Here is a 9,872-nt window from a genome sequence, read left to right as displayed (position 1 = left end):
TGGGCATTTTTAGCAAAAATGTACCCTAAAAATGCATGTATTAGAGCCATTTTTGGCTTGGGAATGCAAAATCATGGTCTCCAATAATATATGCATGTGTTGAAAAGCCAAATTGCAGTCCATTGGAGCCTTTACATGTTTTAAAATAGATGCATTCTTGGGAAAGAAAGGAAATCGCATTCTACATTTGCTCTTGCATGTTTTAAAATGCATACATATAACAAACAATGCAAATCACAGTCTCCATCCTCGATTACATATTTTAAAACTATGCATCATGCAATATGCTTTGAGCAATTTTGGCCTTGGAAGGAAAAATTGTGGACTATAACTACATTTACATGTTTTAAAAAGTCAAATTGCACTCTAGGAAGCCGTTTACATGTAAACTTGTAAAAGACATGTAAGTTGAATTTGCACAACTTACAAGACTAATCAAGCACCTATTTAATTGAGTTTTGAGGAAATATCACTTGCTTGCATCAAAAATAACATTTAAATGATATAGTTTAATACAGTATGTGCAAATATAATTCAAAAATCAATATTTAACTTAAATGTTTTGAAATAAAACACGAAGTAACTCAAATTTAATCAAACTTTATAGTTAATAAAGTCATTTTTAAATAAAAAATTAAAATGCAACTCAACATGAAAATATAACATAAAGTGCTCTATAGTCACTTAGTGATAACTTTAAGTGATAAAGTAACTTGAGAACATAACAGAAAGAAAATTTATGTTATATTTTTAGAAAAGTGAATGTCAACATTAAAATATAACATGATATTTTAAATTATGCAATTACATGTGGAGGGTCCACCTTTTGGGCACTTAAATGGTCATATCTTTTGACTGCCAAATTCGATTAAGCCCTAAGATATAACGAATCAAAGGGAAAACTGAAAGCAAGATGTTGAACAAAACAAAAAGACCAAAAGAAAAGAAACACACTCAAAAATGCGCAAAATGAACGTTGAAGGCTTCAAAAATCATCAATAGGCTTAATAAAATGAAAAAAGAAAAGACTTGACAAAAGCCTTTAGTAAAAGGATTTATTATACCAATTGGGTTTCATTGATTTATCAATGTGGGCTAACTAAATAATCAATTAATCTAAGAGAAATGCAAAACTAAGTTGAAAAAGTTTTGTAATATTACTACATTTTGTGGTGACAAAATGCAAGACAACGAAGTTGTTAGAATCTGATAAGATTAATAACCCAGAAAACTAGTGCAAAGAGTAAATATCTAAACTATGAATGCAAATGATACAAAATCAAAATAGCATCATAGAGTTAGTCTCCAAGAGAGTAATGCAAATGCTGGAAGCAAAATAGCATTAAAAGGATGCAAAAACAAGAGATGCAAATACAAGCCAGGTAGCATGCTTATATAGGCTAGGAAGAGGGAGGAGGTGGCAACACCAACCAATGAGGAGCAACCATCTATCGGACTAAAGATAGCAACGTATCTTAACAAGATAGCTAATGGATGCTCACATGTAGGAAGGTGACACCTCACAACCATTCACCTAATAAGACATGCTTTATTAACCTAAGCGAAATTATTAAAAGTGTAAGAAAAACCTAGCAAAATAGGAAAAATAAAAAACAACACTAACAGAAGTGTCCTCCATAAGCTTAATTATGAAAACATTTTGGAATCCGAACTTGTTGAAATTTATCTATGCAGCGCAAAAAAGTTCCATCTATTCAATGCTTGTAAAGCCAATTCTCCTATAGAATAAAATCAGCAGCCTTTAACTTGAGAAACCTTCGCTATTTGTATGACAAATACGGGGGGAATTCACCATAAGTCAGCTAATGAGCCATATTGGAATACCACTCATCCGTAGTACTAACAAATAGAACAGTAGGAAGAGAAAGGGAATTCTCATTCTCTACTTGTAAAGGTACATTTTCAGTTGTGAGCTGACAAAATCCCTTACCACTAACCAAATTGGTAGATTTTATCTCCATATTGTGTTCCTGGATCTTAGCATCCAGTTTCCTCTTTTCGTACAAAATTGTCGTTTTGTAAAAAATAGTCTTTATATTAGTGTCTGGATGATGCAGAAGCATCTTGGGTGTAAGAGCAATCTTGTATCACCCAAAAATGTTTTTATTTTCAACGTTTTCTATTTTAATAAAGACTGGTAGATGGGGGGGATTCCTATTTCTGGGAACTTGCTATGTTCAATAAGTTTGTCATACAAACTTAGAATGTTCTAATTTTCTACATGAAAGTTCATTTTAGAATTATAAGCGTACCATAAAAATCTCACTACTTCAGCTTAAGTATCAGAGTTATTGCGGATTTTTGGTTGAAAATTTTGGAGAAAAATCTTTGAGCTCAGTTGAGGCCTTGGAGGCCCCGAATGAGGTCCGAATACTTGATGGAAAGGCACTAGCACCATTTCGAGCCTGTAGATCACGATCTGGCGTTTCTAAAAAGTTGTTATAATGGTCAATCAAAGCAACGGTTCGAGAGTTATGGCCTTCCGAAGTTGGGCTACCCAAAATTTCCAAAATAAATGTCAAAGATGTTAGGGTCTATTGGCCATAGGTATTAAGTTTCAATATCTAAAACCTTCTCAAGCGGCATAAAATTGCCTATTTAAGAAAGGCCCGAACATTGTCTAGGACAACTGTGGGTGGTAGTTCACAGCTTACTCTTGCAAATTACTATAATGAAGGTGTCCATGTGGATTAGCATATTGTACTTGTGAATTTTTTAATTCCGCATTTGCGGCAATAATAAGAAGTCCATATTTTGTTCTCACATTTTTTGTTGTTCCTTTGTTTCTATTATGTGTTTATGGTATTATGGGGAGCACCCTTCATTGCTGGAACAAGAACTATGACATGCGAGTTCAAGATGTAAAACCAGAAATGCTTCACTGCTTTGACCACAATGTAAGCATGTTTCTCCATCTAACTGTATTTCAACTTATGAGTCTTCAAATGGAAAATCGTGAATGAAATGAGTGATTCAATGCCTTCATCATTCTTCTATGTTTGGATAGCACAAATGGTAAGCTAAGAAGCATAACTATACATAATAAAGGTCTTTGAATAATTAGGGAAAACTAGCACTAGTGCATGTGCTATCACATTTTTATCTCTACAAATGTTGTCCTCCCTTCTTCAATCGGCATTTTTTTCCTTTCATCATATCAATGATATGACAATTCTTTTCAACAAAATCAAGAACAAATCTTTGTAATAAATTCATCTTTCTTAAGGAGTAAACTGCTTCTTGTCTTGATGGCAAAGATAAGCCTTGAATTGCCTACAGCCTGTCTGGATCAATTTCGATACCCTCTTTGGACACAATGTGTCCTAACAACTTCCTTTCCATCATACAAAAAACTGATTTGCCAGTATTCAATGACATGCCATGTCATCTACATCACTCCAAGACTTGTCAGACATGATAGAAATGATCCTAACATGTTTTGGAGAAAATAGTCAAATCATCCAAATACACAATGATGCTTTCATTGATGAGTCCTTTGAAAGAAAGATCCATTACACACTGAAATGTTGCTCCGAAATTGATAAGACCGAAAGGCATTCGACGGTATGCAAATGTGTCCCATGGGGTAGTAGATGCGGTCTTATATTGATCATCTTCTCAAACCTCATAGTGATTGTAGCCCAAAAAGCCATCAAGCATAGATAGCATCTCTAAACCAATGACACTTTGTAGACCTTGATCCATAGTTGGCGGTGGGTAGTTTTCCTTGAGAGATAACTTATTTAAATTGTGAAAATCCACACATGGATTTCTCCATTCTTCTTTCAAACAAAAACTATATTAGCTACCTATGATGAATGATGGATAGGAAAAATAATGCCCACCTCTAGCATCTTTTGAATTTCAAAAAGGACAGTTCCCAAAATCTGTGGATTATATTGCATCTGTTTTTTACTAAAAGGAACTAAGCCAAACTTTAGAGGAATGTCACGTTAGACTTCCATAGGACAGAAAGACTTCAGATTTTCATAGGACTAAACCAATACATCCTTGTATTTAGAAAGAAATGTTATAAATTTCTCCTCTTCATCAGTGCACCAGTTACAAATGTGAATCAGCCTAGGATCTCCTTCAGTCCCACTATTGTATTTTTCATATTGTCCCAAATAACTTGTCCTAATCTTATATTGTTCTTTGACATATCTATCATGTTTGTCAAATAGTTTTTTATAAAGAGATGAGACCTTTGAGGATCTTATTTCCTTTTAGTTGCATAACTTCCTAACTAGTGTCAGGATCTTCATCAGAGATAACATCATTTGCGAATTTTTGCTTCCTTCAAAGTATAGCTCATCAAAATTTTCCTTGGATTCAAGGAAATTTATGATTTGTGTATCATCATTGAACACTTCCCAATGTTCGCAATTCTCTAGGACACTTGGTTGGAAAACCAATTTTCTCATATATCCAATGTTACCCCAGTACTATGGTACGTTGGTACGGAAAGACATCGAAACAAGTTTCTAGGATGGGGGTAAATGGGCCTCATTTTCGCAACGGCCAGGGGACAATGGCAAGGGGAGGACAAGGCAGGGAGGAGTGTTGTATAGTATACATATAGAACTTCAATGCTTGTTATAAAATGATTTTTCAGTAGAACATACCAAATTAAAATAATTGAACATAGCTAAATTGCAACATGAACTAGAACCACTGAACATTCAACACAGTAACATATTACATACCCAATAGTAAAATTTAAAAACAAAAGTCAAATAGAAATCCAAGTCCCCATGCTAGTGGCAGCATGGTTGCAGAATGGCGGAGGTGGGGGTACTTGGGTACGTGAGTACCTGGTGCGGGGACGTCTCCGGGACGAGTACTCCAAGGTTTAAGAGGGGGGTGTGAATCCCTGTGTAACACTACATATATCCCATCTTCAAAGTCCTTATTGTTAACTCCATAAATTACACCTTGTTATAAGCATCTAAACACTTAGAATTTCTGGAGGACATGGGATCAATCAAAGGTGTAGGTATCCTTTATTTTGACTATAACTCTGGATGCTAGGTCGGTTCCTATTAAATATAATAAGCAGAATCACCTAACTAATAAAAACCAATGAAACTTGGTAGGAAAAGGAATAAAAGTGTAATGAAACTTTGGAAAACCAAGAGTAAAGTGGTAGGCCAAAATATTATGAAGGAACTGATATTTAAACAACACAATAAGTGAACCTTAAATAGCTTGTATAACACAACTTCGATTGAAATTTTCTGCATAAAAATGTTTCATATGAAGCCTTGAATGAATCTAAACTGAAGGGATGACAATCAATATATCTTTAATAATCTACACAACCTATGACCTATACAATTAATTCACGAACTCTAATAGGTGCAGAAATGAGACATAAGCTTTAAGATTTTCAAGAAAAATCAGAAAATAAACATCAATCACAATGATGCAAATAGAAAAGAGTAGCCAAAATAGGCAAAATCTATTTGTATTTGCTCTCAAAGGCTTCTAAAACATCAAATCCACTAAAATAGTGACAGAAAAAGTACAATACGAAAAAAATAACCAAAGGCTCTTTATCCCTAAATGAAAAATGAAGTACAAATGATAGATTATATCCAAGTAGCCCTCAACTGCCCTCAACTGCTCAATAATTGCTCCTCCAAACGTGGAAACACCCTAGGTCGAATGGAAACTAGAACCCTTGAAAATAGGTCTTCAAAATGCTTCCAACAATGTTTGTAAACCATCAAACTGCTCTTCCACAAAACACCCATGATGACAAGTCAAAAGGTTCCAAGAGACTCTCCAAAAATGACTCAAAACTCTCTTAAAGACACCTTAATGATTTCAACTTCAATTGAAGGTCTTAGGGAAATCTATTACACATGGCACCAGTTTGAAATCAATACTCCTATTAAGGAGACTTAATCAACATGGAGACTTTGTTGGTAAACAGATTTGTTCTTTTATCTTTCGTGAAATTATGACCCTTAATGCCCAGATTACGAACAATATCTATTCACAACAGTTGAAAAGCCATCTTATGGTTACCGGCTTTTCTCTGAATTGGTAGGTACAGCTCCCTATATGAATAATCTTCAATGAATTATGTTTATTCTTCCTATCTAATTTGAGGTATGTTCTTGACCCGAGAACAGTAGAGGTGTAACCAAGTTAGACTTAGACAAGACCTAACTCAGGCGAGTTTGAGTTCTAAGCATCTAATTGTTTTTGTGTATTCACAATCTTATGAATTCACAAAACCTTCAGATATCTAACTACGAAAACTTGAAGCTAAGCTACGGCTATTAATTAATTATACTAAAGTTTCCTCTTTGAATGAACAATAACAATGCTTATTACATTCACTCACTGTATTGTGAACAAGAGAAGTAAAACTCTGTTTATTCCTCGTTCCCATTCCAAACATCTGAGGAAAACACTAATTTCAACAATTCTACGAAACAAAAAATAATTGATATTGAGTACTCTCAATTGTTTCTGCAACAAAAAGCATCTCACACCAAAAATTTGCCGACCTTTGATTAACCATTAAATTTCATACATATAGGATTTGAGAGATGACCGTTACAATAGGAATATCAATCGGTTCATCTTCTCAGATGACAAATGGAAAGATGCCAGTTTGTCGAATTTCAAAAATTTACAAAAATTTATAACATTTACATCAGAAAACAGAAAAGGAGTATTGAATAAGTCATTTAGACTTCTTTCCTTTTCAGTTTTTGCCCTATATGTTCAGGAAGCCACTATAACTGGGATCATCTCCTTGTGACTAGGCAAATGTACATTGGTGAATCTTAAGAGCCACTTTGAATGCTCCTAAGCCAATTCCTTTACTGCACCCAGCTGAGTTGTCAACTCTCTAGCAGCCACATAGACGCATCCGCCGAGTGTTTGCAATTCTACCACTCTATTTTGACTGCTTGAAATCATCCCAGATAGATTATTCAAGTATGTAGAGAAGTTATCCTTCATTACCTCTATCCCAATGAGAGCCTTTCCTTGCTCGCTACTTTGTGGATCTATGTGTAACCCTTGCATGAGCTCAAATGCTCTGTTTTGGATCTTCTTCACCTTTTCCTTTGTTTCTTTGAGTCCTTCCTCTGCCTCTTGAATCATTTCTTGCTTGAACTGCATGTTCTGAAGCCATTCGAACAGAGGCTCGGTCCCCTTTTTCAAAATATTTTCTTTGATTGCCTCTTTTGCCTTCATTTGAATGACCATATTTAGGAGAGAAACACATTCCTCACACCTTGCCTTTTCTGCAGCTAAAGTGTTATGATTAGAAGTGATATTATCCTTCTCAATTTCTAACCGAAGGATAACATTTCCAATCTGATCAATTAGAACAGCTCCATCTGTACTGAGCTTCTCAATCCATTCCTTTCCGATCTGGCCAAAATGTCTATCCTTTTGGAGTTGTGAGATGAAGGCTTGCACTTCTTCTGCAGTAGGGTTCTCAGTAGCAGGCACACCAGTAATGGTTGCCAATGGAACAACTAGTTGCCTAATGAATCTTTTTAATTCCTCAATCTCTGCTTTCATTCTGATTTTTGACAATTTGAGATCCTCCAATTGTTCCTCTATCACTTCGTTACTCGGTCTCCATAGGCCTACTTTTGTATCATGCCTAGCTTCTTCGAGATCAATTGAATGCAGAGTGAAGTCTTCTGGCGTCATATCTTCAATTCACCCTGCCTTGTTTGGTTTCGCTACCTCCAGAGTTAAGTGCCCTATTTCCGGATCTTGTCCTAGAATTGACAAAGTCTTCTGCTTCTTAGCTTTCACCATGGCAGATCCTGAGCGAACCACTTGGGATACAACATCTTTCGAAGGAAAACCTTCATCTTTCCTTTTTCTCTTCTTTTCCAAAGTATCCTCGAGCCAAGATTCTGTACTAATCACTTTGGAAGCTGTTCCAAGTGACTCAATGCTGAACATTCACTGGAGTCGTTGTTGTTGTAGTTGCAGAAAAGGGGGTCTTTGGATCCCAAGAAAGAAGCCGAGATGAACCTGGAGCTTTCTCTTCTTTTTGGGCTTTCTTTGCAACTTCATCCGAATCAGTAGATTCGCTACTACTACTTTTATCATCTCCGTCCTCAACTATTTGAATAGGAGAACCAATGGACTTTAGAAGGGGAGCACTTACAGATGGTGTAGCGCTACGATGAGGGGATAAGACAGGGGCGACATGAGGAGATGGAGTTGGAGAAGCTTGGGGAGATGGGGGCAAAGCAGCGTGTAGAGGTGAGACTGGAGCAGGGGATCCATCTTTCTGCTCTTCCGTTCCCTTCTCAGCTTCAGCTTGAATTCCAATGACTGGTAGCGATCCACCTTGACAGGTTGGGGCTATTGGAACATGCTTCTCTAGGGGTTGATCACCTCCTCCCGCAGATTGGGCTGGTCTTTGAGCAGCCGTGGCAGTAGCACTGGGAGTGGCACTTTGAGATGAAGTAGGAGTAGCTGCGGCTGGAGAAGCTTGAGTAGCTTTGCTCTTGCTTCAGCCTTTCTTAGCTGTCCATTCAACCCACTTCCCAGTTCTTTTGATAATTCTTGCCATCATGACATCAAAATTTTCTTCTATGTCAACATATGGTTCAGAGCTAACGGGAGTATTCCTCAATTTTGTCGAATATGTATTACTGTACATATTTTGACCGTCATCCTCCAGCCCTTCCACATCTAAACTTATTCCATATGTCTTTATTTGATCAATTGTAAATCTGGCAAAGGCGCGGTCTCGGCTCTCCAGCTCATCCTTACAATCTGCCCAATAATCTTCCATGGTTGTTACATGTTTGATCACGCTTCCAATCTGGAGCACATCCCTGGCATATCCATTAGGGTCAAACAGGAGCCTTACTGCTTCATACTCTTCCAATTTGTATTTACTCTCAAATGCTTTGAGTATATTCTTTGCATCTGATCTGGTTTCGCAACTGTATGCTCCAACTTTTATAGGGAATTCATACCCTTTCTTCTTCAAACTGGCGCTCAACACGTTCACTTGTACTGCTTGCCTCACGATCTCCACGAGCACGATCATATCATCTGGATACTTGGGCAGCTTCAGTGGAAATTCATCGAACGCTGCAAAATGCAAATAAGAAAATGATGAGAACTGGATGAAGTAACTGCCAAATTCGCTAATGACCGCCGTCGCTTCTAGACTGAATCTCCACTCCGAGCATCCCTGTAGTTCTCTGCAAATCCTCATGGTGAATGCATCATTTACCCAGATGTATTCTGCATAACTATTCTGTAATTGCAAGCATGAATAAAACTCATAACTTTTTACATTGTCAGGGAAATCAGCAATTCTAGGAAGTCTCGGCCACAATTGAAGAGAAGCCAACATATATATCAAGAATGAGGACATATAAAAGAATTATAAAACTTAGCTGCACTGAGAGCCCTAGAAAGCTGTTCACTGACCTCATGCGCCCAATCAATATACTGTGTGTCTAAGCAAATAACTTGCACCAGAAAGAAGTATTGTTCTACGAAATTAAAAGCTTCTACCTCACCTTTGAGTCGATGCAATAGAACCAAAATGTCAACAATTTCTAGTTTGAGGTCCGTGCCGAAAAGAGTTTTAGGGACTTTACTCTTAGCTCCCCTTGGCTTCTAAAACCAAGACTGCATGATTTCCTTCCTCCAAACCATCTTCTTCAAAGAGTACTCGGACATGGCTCCACTCATCATCAAATTAGAGAACTCCTCCCGTTCTGGAATCCGCAAGCAATTCACTACTGATTGTCGATTGATTGAAATTAACACTATCTGATCAGGCAATAGAATCTGCCTTGTATCCGGGTTGTAACGATTGATACATTCTAGAATCA

This window comes from Cupressus sempervirens, chromosome 10, assembly GCF_028749045.1.
Source record: "Cupressus sempervirens isolate cs-2001-9-10 chromosome 10, ASM2874904v1, whole genome shotgun sequence".
Lineage (NCBI taxonomy): Eukaryota > Viridiplantae > Streptophyta > Pinopsida > Cupressales > Cupressaceae > Cupressus > Cupressus sempervirens.
This window is presented reverse-complemented; position numbering follows the sequence as displayed.